General features: G+C 48.7%; 2 long non-coding RNA genes across 3 annotated transcripts in view; both read right to left on the reverse strand.

Moving 5' to 3' along the window:
• Positions 1-2,320: 2,320 nt before the first annotated feature.
• LOC123850425 (uncharacterized) lies at positions 2,321-16,898 on the reverse strand. The gene is made up of 4 exons (XR_006792344.2): positions 16,798-16,898; positions 16,251-16,317; positions 15,155-15,307; positions 2,321-2,752 (listed from the first exon to the last, which is right to left on the reverse strand). It is a non-coding gene; the product is annotated as an uncharacterized LOC123850425 (long non-coding RNA).
• Positions 16,899-19,625: 2,727 nt separating this feature from the next.
• The window catches only part of LOC135361716 (uncharacterized), a 36,928-nt gene continuing 33,328 nt past the window's right edge, over positions 19,626-23,225 (reverse strand). For both annotated transcript variants that reach the window (XR_010405454.1, XR_010405452.1), the window contains one exon: positions 19,626-20,912. This is a non-coding gene — a long non-coding RNA (uncharacterized LOC135361716). The remainder of the gene's footprint in view (positions 20,913-23,225) is intronic.

Genomic DNA, 23,225 nt, shown 5'->3' on the forward strand with positions numbered 1-23,225 from the left:
GAATGCCAAACATAAACACTGTCCCAGGCCTGATGCACCTGGATTGGGCTTCCGGTGTTTAAGCCAACAAATGGGGTGGGAAAGAGGGAAAGAGAAGGCCCTGATAGAAAACAGTAGGCTCCCAGAATCCAAAGTCAAGTGAAATCCTCGACCAGCAAGGTCTGGCACGGGGCTGAGCACACATGACAGTCAATAAGTCTCTGACTAAAATCTTTGAGGTTCTACCTCCAAAATGAATGGCAGACACATCTCCCTGCCTTCTTCTTCATTGCCTCCAAAGTGATGTTCTGCAAACACCGATCTCTCTATGTCACGCAGCCAGCACTGCAAACAGGACCAATTCTTGGCTCCAGCCAGGCTCTCTGGGGCTGGTTGAAGGCAGCGGCCACTGCTGGGCCGGCTAGAATGCAGAAGGTAGGGAGGCAAGAAGCATAACGAGGGGGAACTGGTCTCACCAAAAAATAAATATGTTTCTACATGTAAATATTATCTTTATTAAAGGTCTGTAAATGCAAATATAATGTAAATGGATTCTGAATTCCAGCAGCACATCGCAGGGGCTAGCTGGAGTCCTAATTACAGGACCCAGGATGGGACGTATCTTTCCAACGTTCATGGACCTCATGTAGAAGCAGGAGCTATAGGGTTAGCATTAGGATTTGCAGCAAGTGCTATCTCTCTTACCAGGTTAGCAGGGCTCTCAAAGAGCAGCTGAAGAGGCAGGAGAGTGGAGGGCTTCAGAGGGTGGCTCTAAACTCATACGTCTTAGGTTCAAACCCAGCGTCTGGCTTCACAGCAGTAAGAACTCAAGCGAGTCACATAATCTCTCTGACTCCCAATGTCCTCTCCTTGGTATAATAACAGTATGTACTTCATAGGTTTGTGGGGAGATTTCAATGAGATAATTCACATAATGCATTTAGCCCACTGCCCCATGCCTCCATAAATGTTCTTTATTGTTTTTAGAATTAGGAGACTGGGCGCCTGGGTGGCTCAGTTGGTTAAGCGACTGCCTTCGGCTCAGGTCATGATCCTGGAGTCCCGGGATCGAGTCCTACATCAGGCTCCCTGCTCAGCAGGGAATCTGCTTCTCCCTCTGACCCTTCTCTCTCTCATGCTCTCTGTCTCTCATTCTCTCTCACAAATAAATAAAATCTTTAAAAAAAAAATTTAAAAAAAAAAGAATTAGGAGACTAAGATCAATGAGGAGGAAAATCTCACCCAAGGTCATGTGGTAAGCTGGCAGCAAAGCTAAGAGCCACAGCTCTGGTCCCCAGGTTCCCCATTCTGACTCCTTCCCCCCAGCAGCCTCCTTTCCCTTGCTGCAGTCTGCAGCAGAAACATTACATCAGGAGCCAGAAGATAATAAACCTAATTGGGCCATTAGGACCAGTCACTTCCCTCTACATCGAGCCTTTGGGGATGTTATGGGTGATCAATATAATAAATAATGTTGCATAGTCTGGGGCACCTCTCAAGGGAGCATCCTGGAAACCAAGAAGAGAAGGAGATTGAAATCATAGCAAGAGATTCAGAAAGAAAGCAAAATCTCCCTTGTGTCCTCCCTTGCTTACCTTGCCTTGCTCTGTGCCAGACACAGTGGGGGAAGGAGGGATGGAATGCCAAAGGTGGGCAGGTGACCCAAATGCTTCGAATTTTGTAGTCTGGGTTTTTGTCATTCAAGGTGTATCTCCCAGTCATGCCACCAATGCACAGATGCGGTTCACAGATAATAACGGTAAGGCTTGGGTGATCTCAGCCACAAGCAAAGGCTTCCTTCTTTCTAAGCAGAACCTTAAATGCCTGAGGAAATCTCATGGTGCCCGGCCGCACCTTCAGTGGCAGCCCTCCATCTCAAGAGCATTCACTGGCTCGCTGACATTCAGAATCATGCAGACACCTCTGTCCTGTATAAATGTTTCCCTGGCTCCCTAGAATAACTTTGGATTCAAAGGGCATCATTTGGACTTACAGAACCAGTTTGGAGGGAGAAGAATGTCCTCTGGGAATCCCTAGCAAATCATTAGGAGCTAACCAATGTCCCAGAAAACCAGAGATTTCCACACGTTGCCCTGGATTTCACTGCAAGTCGTGGCCCTGACCTAAGGGCACGTAATGAAGGTTCCAAGAAGCTGGGGTCACAGATCTACAAGTAACCCCAGTGGACATGCAGTCCAGATATTATTGGAAATAAAATGGTTGAACTGGAACCCTTTGAGTGTTTCATGCTAATGAAGATATCCAGTGGTGTGCACAAGAATTGATACCACGACCATGTCTGCTGGATGAGGAATATATTGTAAGCTTGGACTTCAGTCAGAATGGAGTCATTCATCCAGGGACCACAGAGCCTGCAGGTGTGAGGCATTGCAATATCGAGCCAATGGGCAGTGAAGCCACCATCTGGTACCAAATAGGGCAGGTCATAGCCATGTGCAGAGGGGACTCAAGGAATGCACAGCCCCTCGGCAATATAACAGCAAAGATTTCATTCATAAAGGACCTCTGAGCAAGTGCAGAAGCAGGAACAGAGAATTTTCTCCAGGTCAGAACTCTAAAATCCAGAGCTGATGGGATGCGAACAGCACAAAACACCCAGGAGGAATGAAGAATTTTTTTTTTATTTTATTTTTATTCTTATGTTAAACCCCATACAGGAATGAAGAATTTTTTTTTTATTTTATTTTTATTCTTATGTTAATCCCCATACAGGAATGAAGAATTTTAACTGGATCAGAGCAGAGGTTATTACCTAAGAAAGCAAGAATTAGAAAAATTAGTAACCAAACCCAATATGTCATCACTTGTTGTATCAGTCATGCTTGTATTTCCTGTCTGGTAACCATTTTTCTGGATCTTTTAATTACCCTCATCTCGAGTCCTCTCTGTTAATACCTTCATTGAAAGAACTCCTCCACATACTGCTGTTGACAAACAGGTGGCTTGGGTGAGCCCTGACATCACTTTGGGACACTGTTCCCAGACCGGGCAAAGCCAGGGACGGGGCTTCCTTAGAGAAAGCCACTTAAGCGTGGTGGCTCTCTGTCTGAGAGCTCTCCACCACCCACTCACCAGAGCCTGCTCACACATCCATGAGGGATGATACCCACAGACTGAAGTCCTCTCCCACATCTTATCTTGGCTCCCTGCCCCTCCACAGAGCACCTACTACCCATGCCCACGTGTCTGTGAAATCTCCAGGCCATACTTTATAGAGTAAACATGATGGCCTCCCGGTGAAGGGATGAACCCAGGGAGCCAGGAAAAAAGGCAGATCTTTGAAGTGCTGAGGTTCCTTTATTTCCCAGAATATAAAAAGACTCATTCCTCTGAAATATCATCTCCCAAAAGCATCAGGCAGAGAAGGTCTAGGGCATTTGGTTCCTGTGTCTGAGACAGTCTATGACTGTGTGGGTTTTTATTTGAGGTTTGGTTCGTGCTGTTCTTCCATGACTGTGGGACCTGTCTGTGCACCCTGTCCACGCCCCATTCTGTGCCCTGGTCCTGCCCAGAAGCCTTTCTACTTCACATCTCTGGGTCTGAGCCAAAACTGTCCAAGACTGACCGAATCTGTGATCCTTCCCATGGCTTTCCAGGTCCAGAGATATGCCTGGGCCTAATTATTGCCTATTCCTAAAATTATGATTGTTTAATTATACCTGTGGTCATTTCTGATTGTTAACTGTCTTGGTCAATGTCTCCTGCCATTGTGATTATACCTGTCTATGGGGGTGATATTCAGAATATTTAACTACTGGTCCAGAAGCAGCCGATGAGAACAGATGCCCACCGTGAACAACCAAGGCATTCCAGCTGGGTCGTCCATAGTTCATCGAGCAATCTCAGTTCGGTGACATAAAACCCTGAAAGTGCTGTATTTTTTTCCACTGCTGCCTTCAACCATGCTCTTTCAGAATCCTTCCCTGTCATTTAATGACATCTCGAGTGGATCCTGCGGGTCTCTGGTCACTCTGTTATTGGAAGTCTCGTCCAGCCCACAGGATATACCTGATTTCAACCCAGAGCAGGCAGGCTGCCTGGATGGGGAGAGAGGGCACTGGCCTGTTTCCCTCCTCCTCTCTGCTCTCTTCTGGAAACAGAAGCCAGGGTGGGGGATGAGAGAGATGTCAGGTGTCCTCTGCCATGACTGGTCACCTGTAGCAGTGGGGAGGTGTCCCTGATCTTACCCCGGCTCCATCTGGCTTCATTGGCTATTGGTTGTGGCTTTAACGTGTGTTGGGTGGATGGTGCCTGTGGCTTTCTTGGAGCCTGCTTCCTCCACTGAGGACAGCTCCCTTGGGCCCCATCAGCAGTCCACAGCCCAACTTCTCCTCAGGGGGCATCACTGAGCCACAGCAGCAGGCATGTGGGCAGCCCTGGGGCCTCTGGGTTCTAATCCCCGTGCTCCTGCCCAGAGAGTCACAGGAACCTCCTTTCCTGTCCTCAGACGGCCCCAAGCAACAACCCCCTGTTCTCATCCTCTTCCACCAAGATGCTCCCCTAGCCCCCTCCTTTTAACCCCTGACTTCAGAAATCTCAAGGAGATAGGCAGGCACCAACCCCTTTGGCCAGGTAGACCCTGAAACTCCAAGAGTCATGGGTCAAACTCTCCCTAGATCTCTTACTCCCACTGCAGTCCTGACCACGGGGGACCAACACAGCAGCACCAGCCAGCCACCCTCTGGAGACCTCTCTCCTCTCTCAGGGCTCTGGGAGAAGGAGTGGGCAGTAGAAACGAAGCCAGCTCTCCACAAACCCTGCACTGCTGTCAACGTGAACAAGTCCCTTCTCTCCCTAACTGGCTCTTTTTATGGAAAAAGGAAGCTGGAGACGGGGTTAGGGGAGGGTGCTGACTGTCAGGATCACGGTTTGTTGGAGAGATACCTGGCCCCTGTGGTTACCAAACTCCATCTTTAGAATGTGGGGTGCTCAGCACCCCATTCCTCAGCTTTGGGCTGATGTGACAGTTCAGAGGTAACTGAGAAAACCCTGTTCCCCATCCAGTTCCCCACCATTGTCTTTGTCTGCTCCTCGGCCTGTACCAGTTCTCATAGTTGTGTCTCTGGCCTGTTGCTGTTCCAAGCTCTCTGTGATCAGGCATCTGGGATTTCTTCTCCGTCCCCATGCCACGGGTTTATGATGATGTCTGTCTGTCTGATGAGGGACTCTCTTTGTGCCTACAACCATGGCTCAGGGCCCACCTTGGGATATCTGCGACCATGTCTCTGGGACAGTGTTTCTATGCCCAAGCCTGCACCTAGTCCGACTGGGAGGCTAAGATGACTCTATACCAGTGGCCCTGCTCAGTTCAGGCCTTTTGGCGGGGACAGTTCACGTGAACAGGAAGGACAGAGATGGACTATCACACAGAGTATCAGTGACCAGGCCAGGATGGGGGTAAAAGGCAGCCCTCTGGCCCCCCAGCACAGGAGGTGCTGCTTCTCTCCCACTTACCTCTCTTGTCTCTAACTGCATGGACCAAAGGGAAAGCTTTGGAAAAATCATCTCAACAAGTAGATTTCCTCTCCTCTGTCCATGTTCTTCTTCTTTTTTTTTTAAGAACAGGTAGTATGGCCCTTCCCTTCCTTTAGTTTACAAAGATTTTATTCCTAAATGAATTATGAATAATTAAAACTCCACTCCATTTGTTCTCTATTGTTGTTAATTGAAAAAATTAAAGATGCATGGGCTGCAGCCCCTGGGGTGGCCCTGGGAGAAGCTGATGGGCAGCGCAGGGGGGAGATGTGCCAGCACCTCGGCGGCCTGCAGCCAATGCATCCTCTGCGCGGGCACCTGGTCGACCACTGGAAACACTCCCCTGGCCTGTCCTCACCACTTCCAGCAGAACGTGCAGAAGGTATAATGTTATCTCTTTCCTTAATGCACATTTCCCTCTGCCTGTGTAAAGCCAGGGTGCATTTATCATTCAAAAAATGGGGAAAGCTGCACTCATTTCTCTTGACTGGCTCTCAGGTTGATCCAGGCCCCGGGTGCCATGGTGACCTGCTGGTTGTGGGATGTGACATCTTCCAAAGACACCAGGTAAAAACTGAAGTCTGATCAGGCAGGTTGGTGCCTGCTTGTCTCCTGGAGATTTCTGAAGACTAATCACACTGCCCAGCCCTTGCTACGCAGAGCAGATAGGTACAGACCTGGAGCTGAACAAACCAAGGTCAACGTCTTTCACCTGCAACCTGGGCCCGGCATGGGCTCACCCAACTTGGTGGGACTTTGCCCTTATCCTCGTGACCCTCCCCTGTTACTCTGAAGTCCTCTCTACCACAGTTTGCTTGGGCTCATCAGGCCACCCCCACTGCCTGCTTAGCACATGCTTGGTACTCACAAGTGCTTGTTGAATGAACGAGTCATGTCTATAGTGCTGGGCTAACACTCCTAAGTCTGAAGCAGAGTCAACATTATGTTAGCCATTACACACTAACTAGGGTAACAACCCTGAATTCCAGTGGTTGAACACAATAAGCATTTGATTCTAATTACCTCTTATGCACAGTCTGATGCTCTCCCGAGTGGCTCTCCTGAAACACCAAAACTCAGAGCCCCAGGGCCCTTCCCCTTGCAGCCTACCCTACTGTCTGAGAGCTCCTTGTAATATTCTGCATTCGGTGGTGGATAAAGAGTGGAAAACGCCCTGCCATGCATTATAATCGTTCCTGCCCTCTCCTCCCTCATTGAGACTCCAGAGGCTCTGTCCTCCAGGTCTTCCCCACCTGGTGCAAACAGCATGAGCTCTTGCAATGTCTAGTCTCCTTATCCTTAAGAATGACCTCCCATTGCCTCAGGCCCTCTCCAAGGAGGGCTTCCCCAGCACACTCTATCGTTATAAGCTTCCCTTGACACAAGATAAACTACGGGGCTGAAGCAATGCAGCTGGGGGCAGAAACTGGCTGGGGTCCAGGTTGCCCTTCTGGCTGGGGTTCTCACCCCATTAGCAGGTGCACTTTATTTGGTGGGCAAAAGGGCCTTCCCCAGCCTCCCCCCACAAAGGCTAGGCTAAGATGTCACTGCCCAGGGGAACAAGCCCTCCCCAGGCAGGCAGATAACAGGTGAGGCCAGTGACCACGGCTGGTTCCCCGGGACCACTGCCCAATTTGAGCTCTGTTTCCCTTTCCTTTTAGGCAGTCCTGTGAGAGGGATGGAGACTTTGCATCCAGGAACCCAGGGCGAGCCACATTCTAATGAGTGGCTTCCCTCCTTGGGTTGTGAGCAGCGTTTGCTCGAAGGTGTGCCTTGCTGAGAGTTCTGCTTTCTGCATTTCGCTTCCCACTTTTAATGTTCCTCTGATCCAATTTCCTTTGCAATAAATAAAAAAATAAAACAAAATGTTTTCCTTGAATACAAACCTACTCACTGCAAGAGGCCTGGGTGGCACATAAACTAGGAAAGATCCGTTCTCTTCATTAAAGCAGTCAGTCCTTAAGCCCCACACTTTCTTCCTCCCCACCGTCTGCCCTGATCTCATGGAAGTGAAACCACAGCCTCCACTCCCTCGGAAGCTCACTCCCAGAGGCTCAGATTCTAATAAACCTCAGGCCAAAGGATCCCACAGGCATCACAAGTGTTAGAGCCAGTCCAGAGCCCGGAGAAAAACGGGCAGCAGCAGAACTAGGCGGCAGGACCAGCGGCGGAGGCAGCTTCCCCCCGGGGTTTGGATTTCTGTGTGTCTCAACAGCCCAGGAAGGTACCTTTGAGATGCTCCACAGTGATCATGGTGCCATAGAAGGGGAGCTGGAGGCAAGTACCCTCTAACCACTGATCAGGCCCTCGGCTTCCTGCACCTGCTTCTGATACGAGCCCGCCGGGCCCGGTGGGGCTGCAGTGAGCAAGGCTCTCCACTGACCCTGCCCCCAGCATTACCCCCACAGAGCTCCCTGTGCCTGCCACTCCCACTTCAGGGAGGGGCTGGTTGCATCCCCAAATCCTCCCCTGGCTCTCGGCCTGGCAGCGCCTGATGGCTAACTCATGGATGGATGCCTCAGTTTTGGATGCAGTGCTCTTTCAGACAGTACTTGGAATGTCTCCACCTCCTTCAGGGCACTGAAGCCTACTTTTACACAACTGTTTCTTTTTAAGTAAGCTCTACGCCCAACGTGGGGCTCCAACTCATGACCCTGAGATCAAGAGTCACAAGCTCTTACTGACTGAGCTAGCCAGGCGCCCCTTGAGCTCTACTTTTAGGCCTTTTCAGAGCCATGTAGAGAGAGAAGAGGTGATTTGGGGAATAATCACTGTCCCATTCGGTGCAAACCCACCAGACTTGGTTGGTCAATGTTGAATCTGAACTATTTACAAGTTTTCTTTAATTCAAATACCTACAGAGGAAATGTTTTCTTACTGCTTTGGACTAGTCAACCACCGACTGACGAGCATGTATGGTGCACCCATGCACCCACCCCTGCTAAAACGGTGGGGTGGAGATAGAGATAAAGATGTTGCCCTACCCTCCAAGAGCTTAGTCCAATTGAGTGGATCAGACACACACCTGAAAAATGAGATGAAATCAGAGCAATTTAAGGCCAAACGAGACATTTAAGGGAAGCAGAAAGTAAAATTGTAACAAGAGCTACTATTCCTGGAATGCACACCCACTCTGTGTCTCAAAGATCTTTAATCTTCACAACTACTCCTGAAATAGGTATTATTATTATTAGCCCCGTTCACAATGAGAAAACTCATGCTTAGGGAGAGGAAGTGATTTTCCTGAGGTCACACAGCCAGTAAATAAGGCAACTGAAATTCAAAGTCCACTCTATTGATTCCAAAGCCTGGGCTTCTACCCACCAGGCAGCCTCAGAAGACACGTGCCCATGGAGAGAAGCCTCTGAGGCAGACCTCAATTCAACATGAAGAGACTTGCTAATCGCCTAGTTACGGAATAGGCTGTGTCGAGTAAATGAGTCCCCTCCCACAGAGAGCTTCAGAGGCTGGAAGGTCCTCAAGCAAGTGAAAGAAGAATCCGGGCCTGACAGGAGGTTGGGCAAATACATCCTAGGTGGTAAATGCTATCTCATTGCTGAGGAAGTGGGATTTGGAAGGGCTAGAATTTGAGGAGAAAGGTCAGGAAGGTGGCAGATGTGTTGGCCAAGATGCAGACATAGGGATCATAGGTGTGCCAGAGGGTAGTAAGTAAACCTGATGGGCTGAAGCAAAGACTCTGTGTTGGCCAAGTCTCCCCTTGCAATGGGCAAGGCCTAGCAAGGCACTGGGGTTGGGTTAAGAGGGCTGGGTAAGTGGCCAGGAAGATTTGAAGAGGTGGGAAAGGTGGGGAGAAATGAGTGCCACATTCTCAGGAGAGCCATGCCACAAATATAGAAAACTCAATTCTGCCTTCAAGAGCAAGGAGCCAGCCATTTGCATCCAAAAATTGCTCAGTGGCTCAGTCAGTTAGGTGTCCAACTCTCGATTTCGGCTCAGGTCATGATCTCAGGATCATGAGATTGAGCCCCACGTCGGGCTCAGCACTCATGGGGGAGTCTGCTGATTATCTCCCTCTCCCTTTGCCCCTCCCCCTGCTCGTGCTCTCTCTCTCTCTCTCTCTCTCTCTAATAAATAAATAAATCTTTAAAAAAAAGAGGCCAGCCACCACAGAGTCAGGAACTGGGAAGTAAGAACCAGGCTGGGAGTCCTTGGAAGTGCTTCTGGCTAGAGAGTCAATGTCAGAAGTGCCCTTCCTTGCAGCCATATGGATTAAAGGAGCAGGGGGGTTGGGATCAAACAGGGTTGAGAATGGTGGGCTCACATCTCCCCAGGGGGGCTGACCTCACAGCCACAGGGGGCAGATTTACCCCAGAAGTGTCCCCTACCCATAGCACAGCAAAGCCCTTGGAGGATGAAGAGAAAATCAGACCCTGACACCAGAACGCCCAAACCAGTCCAGAGCACGGTGACATGGCGCCCATCCCAGAACATCCATCTGGGCAGAGATGAGGAAATTGCAGGCCTGAATCTGCTCTTTGCCATTTTCTGGAAATGGCTTCACTGGTTCACTTGTTTAAAAAAAAAAAAAAAAGGAAGGAAAGGAAGGAATATGGGCCAATTCTGAGGGCTAATTGCCTTTGCTCTCAACTAGAGCCCATGCTTTTTCCAGCAAACATGCTCTCCTGGTGCTGCGCAGCCAGACCCACTCTCCATTTCCAATCAGCCCTGAAAATAGCCCTTGATAGAGAGAATAGGAAGAACAAAGGGAAATTTAGAGGAGCAGAGAGAGGGAAGAAAAGTCATGCCTAACTGACAGCACAGACGTTGTTTTCATAAAGAGCCCTTCAGTTGGTCCCTGATTTGTCTCCAACAGCAAGGTGTTAAATAAATCCCAAGAAACACACTTGGACCGAGACCAAGGGTTCTTTGACATTTTTAGGTCATAGAATCTGGAAAAACATGGACCCTCTCTCACAAGGAAAATGCACATCAACACATATTCCATATATTAACTCAGGGGCTCATAGACCCCACTGGAAACCCCAACCACAGACCCTGGTTAAGAACCATCATATATAGTCTCTTTTTTAAAGACTTTCCTACTTGTTTCTCTCTCTCTCTCTCTCTCTCTCTCTCTCTCTGTGTGTGTGTGTGTGTTTAAGGGAAAGGTTGAACTGAATTTCTTCAGGCATAGTCTAAGGGATTTTTTTAATTTGTTCATTTCGAAATCTTGGAAGCCTTTCTGCAAATAAGTGAGTGTGAGGGTCCAAAGAGGGGGGTCGTTCTGTGTGAGCCATTCTCCACAAAGACAGATGCTAAGGGAGTCAATGCTCAGTCCCGGAATTCTCAGAAGAGCCAGAGACATGAGTCCCTCACCTCCAGGCCTCAGTAAGAACATGGGTACCACCTAAAAAGCTAATAATGGCTACGGGCTATGCAGGGACTATTGGAGCCCTGAGCCTCAGGCCTGTGGAGAATGGTCTATGCCAAGGCATCCCAAACTTTGCTGTGGATCCAAATCCCCTGAGGTCTTGTTAAAATTCAGATTCTGATCCAGTAGGTCTGCAATGGGTGTGGAGAGCCTGCGTTTCTAGTAAGCTCCCAGGTAATGCTGATGCTGCTTTAAGTAACAGGAGTCCATGCAATTACCTCCTCCTGGCTGAAGCCCTAGAAAAGACCTTGAATGCATGCTCTGGAAGATGGAGCACTGTTGGGATACCCCAGACATAAATGTCTCCTGAACGGAGTGTGATGTTACTGGAGTTGATGACAAGGGTGCCTACAATACCAAGGGCTGGAACTTCCTCCTGGGCTGTCCAGGGATAGCAAATGGTGGGGTGCCCCTTCCATCCCTGAATCCATCGCCCAACCAGCCCAGGGCCATGAACACAATAGGCATCCTTAAGTGAGTGACTAATTGAGAGCCCCATAAACAGGCATGGTCCATTTTCTAGCAGGGCAGGGGGTGTAGCCTATAGTCTGGGATCTCCAGGAGGCAGAAAATAAGGCTGAGGGACCATTGCACTCAGAGATCTGGTCTACAGTGCCTCATGTGGGCCAGTGAGCCTATAGGTGGCAGGGAGCATCTCTGATATGGCCCAGGAAGGCAGAGAGAGGCCTACCTGGGAGCAACGCTAACTCGGGGCCTCTCCCAGCACATTACAGACTGTCAGCCTAATAGACCTGCACTGAGTGCCTGGGGGAAAGTCAATTCCAATCAGGCCGTGATCTGTGGCCAGCAGACAAACACAGGGCGATGGCAGATCTGGCCTCTGAAGGAAGCAAGTCTGGCCCTCCTGCTCCCTCAAACAAGCTTGCTCCTAAAGAAGAGGGGAAAAATCAGGCCTGGGTTTTCCCCACAGCCAGTGAAGGGGCCTCTCTTCTGCCTTTTTCGTCCAAAAACAACATTAAGAAGATACTGCCGCTCTGGCTCTCTTGAGACCCTGAACTACAGATGCTCGGAGCAGGAGCAAATCCTGAGGCAATGTGGACCAGCCTCAAATCCTGGCCTGTCCGCAGTGCTCGAGGGCCTCAGATCTGTGGTCATAGCCTCTGAGTAAATTGGACAGGTCACTTCTGAAGATAGCTGCCAGCTGATCCCGGGTCACAAACACCCACCTAGCAGGAATACGTGAGATTTGGCACGCAGCAAGCACGCATGAGGTCATGGGAGAGCTACCACCACCCTCAGAAACACACACATGAGGGCAAGGGTGCAGCCCTAACTAGGGACTTGAATTAATTCCACAAATACCTAAGCACCTACTATGTGTTGCTCTGTGTTCTCTGCCGCTACAGGGCCGAGACAGCTTGCCTGAGCTGGTCTCCTCTCACATGAACTGAAACAGAAGCTTCTCTGTCCCACTTTCTACATCCAAAACACACTGCAGGGATTTGGGGATGATGTGGCTAAATTTAAAAGCAAGTGCCTTCATCAGCCTTTAAAAAAAAATGTGCAAGAAACATTTGGAGCTCTTCGGTTTGTCCTCTCCCCCCTGGAAACTGTCCTCCCCACCTCCTCCGGCTCCCAACTTTGAAGCTATGGAAAAAATCGGCATCCAGCCCACAGTTCACAGAATCAGACCTCTGGGCTCCTGGCTCTGACACGCATGCAGGAGTGACTAATTCCCGTCTGAGTCCTGGAGCAGCGTTCCTCTGGTGTAAATAGTACGTCCTGCTGAGGACATGAGATCACCAGGATAAAGCACTCAGCGCAGGGCTGACACAGAGTGGGCCCTCAATGAATGGCAGCTATTACAACCATGACCCCGATGGAGACAGAGAAGGTGGACACGGATGCCCAGTTTCCCCATCTGTGCTCCCCTCTACACTTTCCCTCCCCAGGCACAGGAGAGGGTCATGATCAACCCCAACCTGGAGGCCACCCGGTTCCCTTGCTCTGTGCTGAACCAAAGTCACCCTTCTTTCTGGACTCTACCATCCTAAAGATGGCCCACAGAGATGGGATATGTCCATGGGCCATCCCGGGGAGGAGGCCTTGGGACGGGCCCTGAGTGATTTCATCAGGCTGCAGAGGCTGCTGGTGTGCATGGTATGCTCTAGTTGAGTAAAGCACAGCGGAAAATTACTTTGTCAATCACCTCTGAGGGAAGGGGGTCTGGCAGAAGCTTAGGATTTCATTGGTGCCTGCCATGGGAGCCTCATCTTTTGTACAGACTATTTTTAGCATAAATAATGTACACTCTGTTATATTGTCAAAACTGACAGATGAGCATTCTTGTGGCACCCACAGACCACTTATTCACTTGGGAAAATGTTAGAAAATGTTAAATGAGCTTCTCCCAACCATGGCGCAAAAAGCCGTGTACCATGACCTGCATGACAGGGGCTTCTGCCCCCTGACTTCTGTCATAATTGTCCCGGCCTCTGAACCCTGCAGCCGGGATTCAGACTCAACTCTGCGGCAGATGCCATCTTCATCAAAGACTCAGCCAGGGGTAGCTGAGTCCAGGGAGCGCAGTTTGACAGAGCATTTGCAAAACTGTATATTGTAGGGTACGAGGTGATGGGATGAGAACTCCATCATCACTGGGGGCCTAGAAAACCACCTGTGATTCTCTATCATCCTGGCTCACAGCACTGGCCCCCTCCTTGGTCTCACCCCCAGGGGAGCCACTGCTTGGGTCCAGCTAAAGGGACAAGAAATGCATTATGCCTATCACACAGGGAGACCTCGATCAGCCCATTTCTCAGGTCCTCCTGAGACTAAGGAATTCTTTGTTTTGTGAGTTGGTTTGACATTTTGTTTTTGCTTTGTTGCCTCCTCCACTGACTAGGCTCTTCTGACCACATCCCTGCATGATAGCGCCCGGCACGCTATATGCGGCCCAGCATGCTTTCTCCCTCTCATCACCCAGCTAGTTCTGCTCGCTCTTTAGGTCTCTGCAGGGATGTCACTTCCATAGCCAGGCCATCTCTGGCCACCTGACTTCAGGCAAACCGTCTTATTTCTTTGCTCTCAGAGCACCCTGCATTTTTCCTGCAGAACATCATAACAGTTTGCATGGATTACTGATTTGTCTCCCTCATTTGCTTGCAAGTTCTCCAAGAGTGGGGACATGCCAATTTTGTTTGCCACTATTTACTAGCACCCAGCACAAGGCCTGGCCTGGAGTCCAGCACAGAGTAGGGATTCATTAAGTAATATTCGGAGGCAATTGAATGAATGAACAAATGAATGAATGAGTGGATGGAGGGATGGATGAAGGAAAGGTTAAATGAGTGAATACTAAGAGGGATGCAAGAATAGTCTAGACGGAAAGCCTCCAGAATTCTTTATATTCCTTAATCCACTCCATTCATCCATTAAAGAGGGAGGATCTTTTATCACCTAAAACAAGTGAAATGCATGACTCCTTGTGGGGGAAAAAAAAAAAGAAAAAGAAAACTAAGCAAATGCAATTGTGTGTCCTTTGGGATGACTGAGGAAGGGCTCAGGGGAGGGGAAGACCCAAAAATATCTTTCTGGACACTGAAAAAGGTGCAAGCAGATCTATGCAAAACCACTGTAAGTCTTGCTTCCCTAAAGAAGTAAATATGGTGCCAAATTCTGGGATTCCCAGCCTGCTACAGACAAATGCTGAGGGCTGGATGCATCGAGCCTCCTTCTCCTGGGAAGCCTTTCCTGCCCTCCCCAGCCTGCTAAGCTCTCTGCGGCACTCCCCTTGAACCTCACTGAGTCACTGTGTTTGGCTCCTTGCACTTGCTCCCCTGGCATCCCAAAGAGGTGGACTCTGAGCTCTATGTAGCATGATCATGACCAGACCCATGGCTGGGCATGCTTCCCAAGGCTAGTTGGTCTATTGCTTGATCACAATCATAGGAGTAGTAAATTTCAACAGCAAGAGCAGATTAAGAAAGGTACTATAGCACGACACAGCTTGAAGAATGAAGATGTAGGGTACAAATAGAGAAGAAATAGTGAGAGACAGTGCCACCTGCCTATTAGAGAACAGCTTTGAATCGGGTTCAATTTCAGCTGTTCAGCTGAGCCACTGTGCATCCCCCCTGGATGCCAGACACAGACGTAGGTACCGGGTGGCAGAGGGGGAGGGCCAGATGGGAGTGCACAGAATAAGCAGACCCAGGTCCTGCCCAGCAGAGGCTCCCAGCAGTTGACCCCAAAGACAGGCCCTCAAGTTCCTGCCACCCAAGGCAAACTATGAAGAGCCCAGGGAGGACTGTGGACACGCCTTACCCAAGTTTCTCCAGCAAGTCTGCCCTCCAAGCTGGCAGAGCATTCTTCTCTCCCCGACAGTGGGAAAATTACCCAACGAGAGGTGTTGCCAGACGTGTGGTCAAGTGGACCATGGAGGACTGGATTAGAAGGTGAAGAGGCACCAGGATACACCTGCAGGAGAAAGGGGAGGGCGGCAGTAGAGTGGGAGGGGGCAGAAGTCAAGCCAGAAGCCTCGACATGGATGGCTCCTTGCAGAGCTTGCTAGAACCCAGAGATCCCTCCCCAGGGAGAAAGGGAAAGATAAAACCTGCAGCCATCTCCCCAGGTACAGAGATGCAAAATATCCTAATGGGGGAGGTTCAGGGGAGGCCAGGAGAAAGAGGGAGAAAGAGAGAGAAAGAGAGAGAGCACAAGAGCTGTCTGAGAAAGTTGCTGTCCAGACTGTTATCAGGCATGGCACTGACCTCCTATGAGTGGACACAGCCTTGCTCCCAGCCCTGGACAGACACTAGTCTCCTGTGACAAATTCACTAGCAAGAGCTGTGGAGGGTCCCAGGTTGTACCCTGCTTACATGCTAACAAGTTAGCCCATCCCAGTTTCCTGAATGGAAGTAGAAGGCATGAGACTACAGGCCAGAAAAAAAGCACTCTGTTTCTCAGGGTTCAGCAAGCAGCATGAGCATCAGATTTGCTTTGGCTGTTCTTGCCTGCCCAAACTCCAGGGGTAGGGGGTGGTGTGGGGGGGGCCAGGCAGATGCTGCACTCAGAGCGGGTTTGCCTCACTGCTGAGGGGATCCAAGCTTAGGAAACCAAACCTTTTAAAATGGGCATAAGCCTGCCTGAATTTTGTTCTGGAGGGAGACATTATCTTCACTATACTGGACAGTAAAAATACCTGCTACTGTTCTTTACCCGCAGAGGGAGACCCAGTCTGTATCTTCCAAGGCTATTTGCTACACAAATATCCCAGAAGATAGAGTCAGAAACAAAGGCCATCCGTGCCTCTGCTCCCAAGATGTGCAAAAATGCAAGGAATGGGGGGATAATTGTCCTGCAACACTCAAACACTACAGAGAGATAGAGTCCTACCCTCCCACCAGAGCTCCCGCCTCACCTCTGGATGGAGCACAGGATGATGCAGGCAAGGGATGCTTCGTGAAGGGACAGTCCTTGAGCCTGATCTGGAAGGATGGAAGACACAACCTCACATTACACTCCTCTTTCTGAGGAATGCCTCCTCCAAATTCCACTCTAAAACATGGGGCAACCAGGGTACAGAGAAGCAAGGAACTATGCATGAGCAAACAGAATTCCCTCTGCCCTCCCCGAGGGAAAAAGATGGTGTAGGGATTTTTCAGGATTGCCTAGAACCTGAATCACATTGGAGGCCATTCCCTGGCCACAGAATGAGCATTCCTTATTGACCCCAATCTCTCTTTTCATTTGTCTGTAGCACATCCCACTCCTCCCTCCTGGTAATGGCATTCCCTAAAGTTATCCAAATAAAACCTCAAGGATCCTGCCCCACCCCCACTCACCCCCCACCTCCAGCCCCAGTTCACGCTTCAAAACAGCCAGAGGGGAAGGGTGCCTGCAAACACGCCTCCCTCCTCACAGCAGACAAGTGGTGAGAAATTTCAGTCGTGTCAAATCTGGTTTACCTTCTACACTCATTGTGGAGATAACTAATTCACAAATCTTGCACTTAGAAGACAGGTCAGATGGCCATTTCTGTGACTCCTCTGATCATTTTGCTTTTACCTACGGGGGGCAAGAAGGACCACTCAGGGTCACTCTCTGACCTATAAACTGTCAACCATAAGTCACAGCCCTGAAGCCCACCCTGTCCTTTCTCACAGAATTTATAGTAGTGAGAGCCCATGCCGTGTACCGGACCCCCATCTGAGCAGCCCTCTCCTCAGGTCTGTCTAGAGGTTTCCATGAACCCCTAATCTTCTCCCCCTCTCCCCAGGATCTCTTAAATAAATGTTACATGATCAATTACCTCATTGCCCTATTTAATTGATTTATATGCACTTTAAAAAGCTTTACACTGAACAGGAAACACATCTATCATAATTCTTGATTGAATTGGAGAAAGGAGAATGGAGAAGGGGAATTAAAATTTATTGAGAACTTACTATGTGCCAGGTAATGCACAAGGTACTTTCCATACATTACTGAGTTTAACCCTCACAGCTGCCATGTGAGGGAGGGATTTTCCCCTCTTTAGTGAGGAAACAGACCTACAGAGGTTAGGGGACTTGCCCAATGTACCAAAGCTTCTGGAGGAAGCAGAATTCAACTGTAGCTCTGAATCCTGTACTTCAAGATTTAAATATCAAGTGCTTCTATAAAAATTATGAATAAGGAATATAACCCTTATGGTGGCATTGTCTCATTGAGAAAATCAGAGTCTACTTGCATTCTTTCCTCATACCACATTGTGTGCTAGAACCAAAAGTGCCCTGTGCACCATCTCACATTAAAGGATACTAAGGAGTGTGGGGGCAGGTGAGGAAGGGTGCTGGGGGGGTAAGGTAAGCATGTTTGGAAAGCCTGAGAGTTTTCTCTCTAAACATTAGCACTTAAAAAAAAAAAAAAACTTAGCCATTAAAAAACTCTTCAGCTATTTCTATTCAATACCATTGTGGGAGGGTATAGAGAACATTCATTTATTCCACAGTGTTCATGGGAGACAACTCACTGTGTGTGGGCCAGGCAGGCAGCAAAAAAGCAAGCTGCTCAGAGTCCCTTGGAGCTTGTATTCTGGAAGTATACAAGTGACACTCAAATCTGCAACTACCCATTAGCCATGACCTTGAGCAGACAGAATAGACATAGGTCCCAGTGCTGGGCAGAGTCCAGTGGAGGGGACGGCTGATCTGAGACTTGTGTGGCAAGGAGGACATAAGCCCTGTACCTTCCCTTGATGACACAGGGTGGGCATTGTCAGTGCAATCACAGGGAGCCCCAAGACCCCAGCAAGCCTTGGCTTGTTAGCCTGGATTCTCCAGACAGAACCAGGATGATAGAAAGAGAGAAAGATAAGGATAGAGACAGAAGTATTACAAGGAATATTAAGGAACTGGCTCATGAAGTTATAGAGGCTAATTCCCAAGATCTGTAAATTGATAAGCTGGGGACCCAGGAGAGCCAATGGTGTAGTTCTACTCCAAGCCCAAAAGCCAGAGAAACAGGAGGGCAGATGGTATAAGTCCCAGTCTGAGTCCAAGTCCAAAGGGAGGAGAAGGTCAATGTCCCAGTTCAAAGACAGTCAGGAAGAAAAGAGTTCCTCCTTCTTCAAGGGAAGGTCGGGCTTTTTGTCCTATTCGGGCCTTCAACTGATTGGATGAGACCCACCAATGTTGAAGAAGGCGATCTGCTTTACTCAGTCTACTGATCCATATGTTAATCTCATCCCCAAACCTTCACATGCCCAGAACACATCCAGAATAATGTCTGACCACATACATGAGCACCCCACAGTTCATCAAGTTGACACATAAAATTAACCATCATACTTGGGAAAGTATTTACCCCTTTTCTATATCGAGCCAAACTGCTGGGTTCTGTGGGCTTGTGTCTGTTTTGCAATATTTCTGTCTCTTATTACCAGTCTACTATCATCTCGGGTAGTCACAATCCCTGCCCGTAGAAGGACCTCTCTTCACTTCTAATTCACTCTGGGTTTTAAAACCAGCCTGCTGCTCTTGCCGCAATTTAAGAATCTTGAATGAGTCCAGAGACCTATGGGTAAAATGCCCGAGATGGGGAGCAACCACTGTGACATCTCTTTTATTTTCTCAGGGGAACTTTATGCTTCTCTTCTGATTTTAGAACAGTGATCCAGACAAGGAAGTTGCTAGATAATACAAAGACTCTCTGGATCAGGTTGAATCAAAAACAAAATGGAAATAATTATGCGAGGGCAAGTCCTAGATCCCATAACCTCAGGAGGTCATTTGGTATTCAGGAATTACAAAACACAACAAATGTGAAAAGGTAGCTAAGCAGAAGTGATGCCCCCCAACTTTTTGGTCTCTGTAAAGTAGCCTAGGAAGAAATAATTTCCTCTAAAACCAACAGAATGAGTCTTCACTGTGATTTCCCACAAAATAAGTTAGGTCCCACTAAAGAGTTTCCAAACACAATGGGTTTTTACTTTTAAAAGTGATCAGAACATTCAGTACTTAACACAAAAAAAGCAGCAACCATTCTGCTTGGCACTATTATACCAAGTGTGAGTGTCAAATTTTTTATAACTCAAATTAACAACAAAGAGCTGTAATTTTTGTGTTTGTTTGTTTAAAAGACCAGCAGAGATTTTTCTCTTTGCTGTTTAAGCTTCATTTAATTCAAGCTCCAATCTGCCCTTCTTTGATTGCATTTCCAAATCCTAAATAAAAGTGATAACTCTTTCTGCCAATTGTAACAAACTGCTGGTGCCTGTTATTGCTTTTAGGGGAAAAAAAACAAAAGACAAAAAGAAAAAAAAATCTTTTAATACTTAGCTGACAGCTTTATCCAAAAGCGGGGAGAAAATCCTGGCCTTTCAAAACCACCCAATATATTTGTAACAACCTCTTTACTGAGTTCATGTATCTTCTTTATTGTTCTTCATAAACAGGCTATTGGATCTCTCCAGCTTGCAATGTGAAAAATGAAAGAATTTCCTCCCATCCATGCCTCTCTTATCTCATAATTGTTTTGTTCTGAGAGGTAGGGGAGACCCGTATAAATGTCTCTGCTATTTTATTTGTCTTCTCCAAGCCCATTCATGAGTTTTTGACTCCTGTTCTGTTTCTGCCTGAACCTCTATCTGCTTACAGTTCTCTGCATCAAACCCCACTAAAGTGTTTGAGATTTCATTTCAGAGCATGATGCAAGAGAGATAAGAGTCAAAGGCATTTTAAAAGCCACTTTCAGCGTGTCTGTGCTGGGTATGTTGGAGGTAGAGGCACTTAAGTCGCTGCTCACCTGACATCACGGAGAACAGCCTGGTTTGTGTCTGTGACATCCTCGTGTTGTGTATGCACTCAGCTGCATGCCTCCTCTGATCTTTCCAGTGGGCCCTGCTGGTGGCTCCTTCTCCTGCTGCTGCAGCTTTAGACACCCCTCCGTCTCTCTGAGCTCCATCCTCTCCATCCTCCCCGTAAAGCTGAGGTCCTCCCACAACAGAAATAGCCCTTGTCAGAGACAGGCAGTTCTGAGAGCCTGCAGAGGTGGCTGGTAGAGGAGGACAAGGAGGTGGAATTTTGTAAATGTGGTTAATTGTCCTGTATATGTGGGACATACACACTTGAAGAAGAGGCCAGGGAAAGGAGCCTAAAGGAGGGAGAGAAGTGTTTATGAAGCCCTAGGTCCTCAGTGACATGCCATTGATCAGGCGTCTCAGACCTGAAGCCCTCTGTGAAAAGGCCTGAGGATTGGAGCAGTTCTCTGTAAAGAACACCACGAACACTTGTTAGTCTGGTTTTCTGTGATAATGCTGTGTAACAAATAACCCCCAAATCTCAGTGGCTTACAGCACACATTTATTGCTTCTCAGTCAAGGGTCTGCAGGTTGGCTGGACTCAACTGCGCTTGGGTCAGGTCTGCTCTCCACATGTCTCTTCATTCTGGAGCTGTGGCTACCCAGGGTACACTCATGTCATGGAGGAGGCAGGAGTGCCAGAGGGCAGTCAGACATTCAAGGCCTTGGCATACTCCCACTTCTGTGCACTGGTTCCATGGCCATGCCCAAGGAGAGTGAGGCAATTAAGTATGTGCCAGCCTATGGAGGAAGCGAGAGAGAAGATCGAGTGAATATTTGTCCAACAAGAATCCAATCCACCACAAATACACACACACACACACACACACACACACACACACCCTTACAGGGCCAGAAACTACCTCAGGAATCAAGAAGAAATAGGAATAGCCTGTTCTTCTGACCTGCCCCAGGCCAGTTAGAGCAGCCTAACAAAAACATTTCAAAATCATGACAGATATGTGGGCACTTCAGACTAAAAACAACTTTAAATGTCATCTCGTCCTACACAATCACCAAGGGAAGCTTCTAGTAACACCTCCAGTGATGGAGAGATCACTGCCTCCAAGGCAGCCCCCTTGAAGTGCAGAGGATGAGTCCCATCCTTCTAAGTATGGCAATGCCTCGGACACCTGTGGAAAGCTTGCAGGTATCCCTAAGCCTTCCCTTCCCCAGTGAAAGGCTCAGAGTTTATCTTCCTCAAAGCCTAGGGTTCCAAGTCAGAGTCTCTTCCGGGCATGTGCCATTTTTGTTAACATGCTACGTATGCTCTAAACCCAGCACCGCGTTCAGAACTCCAGAACAACAACATTTGAGGAGGCAGAGTGGGGCAGTCCACTCCCTCATTCTGAGCAAGCATCAACCAGAGAATGACAGGTCATATGTCTTACTCAGATTGAGCTTAGAGTCACCTAGAGTCAAGACTTTCTTACATATGTTACTAAACTGTTCATCAATCAACTATTTATGGCACACTTATTATATGCCTTGCATCCGACTAGGTGCTGGGGACACAGTGATAAACAAAATTGACCTACATGGTCCTGGCTCTCCTGGAAGCTACTTGGAGAGACAGATAGCAAGTGTGCATGGAACCGTGCAGTCCTCTGAGGAGGCAAGGCCTAACTGGAGAACTTCACATTTGTCCCAACTGAGTTTCTCTTCATTAATTTAGGCCCCTTGCCCCAGCCTTTTAGCCAACAAGCCAGCTTTCCCTCGCAGCTCCCTGCCACCAACATGGGCCAAGCCAGGAGGAAACGTGACAATAACGGGGTGGACAACAGAGGCCTCAGGCACCTCACCTGAGGTAGAAAAAGCATAGGATCTCACAGAAGAACTTTAAGAGCAGAGCCTTCAGGAGGCATGATTTTCAGGAACAAACAGTTCATCTTCCTACAGAGCCAGCTGAATGGCTCCGAAGAGACCCTGGGTGATGAACAACAGGTGTGCCAAGTCACCTGTTCCAGGTGGAAATGCCAGGCATGCGTCCTAATGGGAGCCTGGAGCCTGTCTGCAATCAGTCAGACACCCCTGGAGTCCCATCTGACCCGGGAGGAAAAGGTCAGTGCATCCTGCTTCTGTGCTCATGTCACTGTGACAGGCTGGCGTTCTGCCGGGAGAGCCCTGCTTCTTCCTTCTCCGAAGCCATCAGCCTGAGCCAATGTGTGGGTCTGGACCATACAGATAGGATGCGTGAGACCAGAGGCCTAGTGCGGAAGTAGAGAGCCCTTCAAGCACAGCCCTGTGGTCAAGGAGCTTTGGGATCCACACCCTCAGAGATAAAGGAGAAGCTGTCAGCACAGATAAGACGGGCAGAGAAAGCACTGTGGACAAGTAGAGACTTAAGAGTTATTGGGACTCTCTCCTGAGCCCACAGGCAGAGGCGTCCTCAGACACACGAGGGGACACCTGCTGATTTGCTAGGAATGCAGTAAGCCCTGGGAAGGCTCGCCTGACCAACAAATACACATATATATCTACCCCAACAGAGTCTTTCTTTTTTTTTCAGCGAGTGACCTCCCTCAGGGAGCAAGGAGCTCTGGAGAAGGAAGTCATGACTAAGAAGCACCCTGGGGGCCGGCACAGCTTTTGTGGAGGGTGGTGGTAAGGACTGCACCGTGTCACCGAAGGACATTCTGTCCCACCACTCACTCCCCTTCTTGGGCCTCCTCTCCCACCCAGTCTTCGAGGGACTCTGTCCTTCCTCAGGTCCTGTCCTTCTCCTTCCTTCCTTCAGCCTCGTGACCTGGTCTGAGTAACACAGAGACTTCAGCAGTCAAGTCCAAATTATCAAGAAGGGGGTGTTTCACACTTACCATCCCCATCTCATTTTTCAGAGGGGAAACAAGTTTCACAGCAGTGTATATGGTATAATCCTCTCTTGTAAAAACATATATATTAATACCAGGGGGGAGGGGGGGGTTTCGATGTGCATATATCCGGAGAAGGAAATGTCTGATGGATGCAGTACAGAGAATTTTCAGGGCAGTGAAAATACTCTGATACTCTCATGGTGGATGCATGTCATTATACGTTTGTCCAAATCCACAGAAT

The sequence above is a fragment of the Mirounga angustirostris genome, unplaced genomic scaffold, assembly GCF_029215605.1.
Source record: "Mirounga angustirostris isolate CCGP_5_RB_7025 unplaced genomic scaffold, mMirAng1.0.hap1 SCAF_10, whole genome shotgun sequence".
Classification (NCBI taxonomy): Eukaryota; Metazoa; Chordata; class Mammalia; order Carnivora; family Phocidae; genus Mirounga; species Mirounga angustirostris.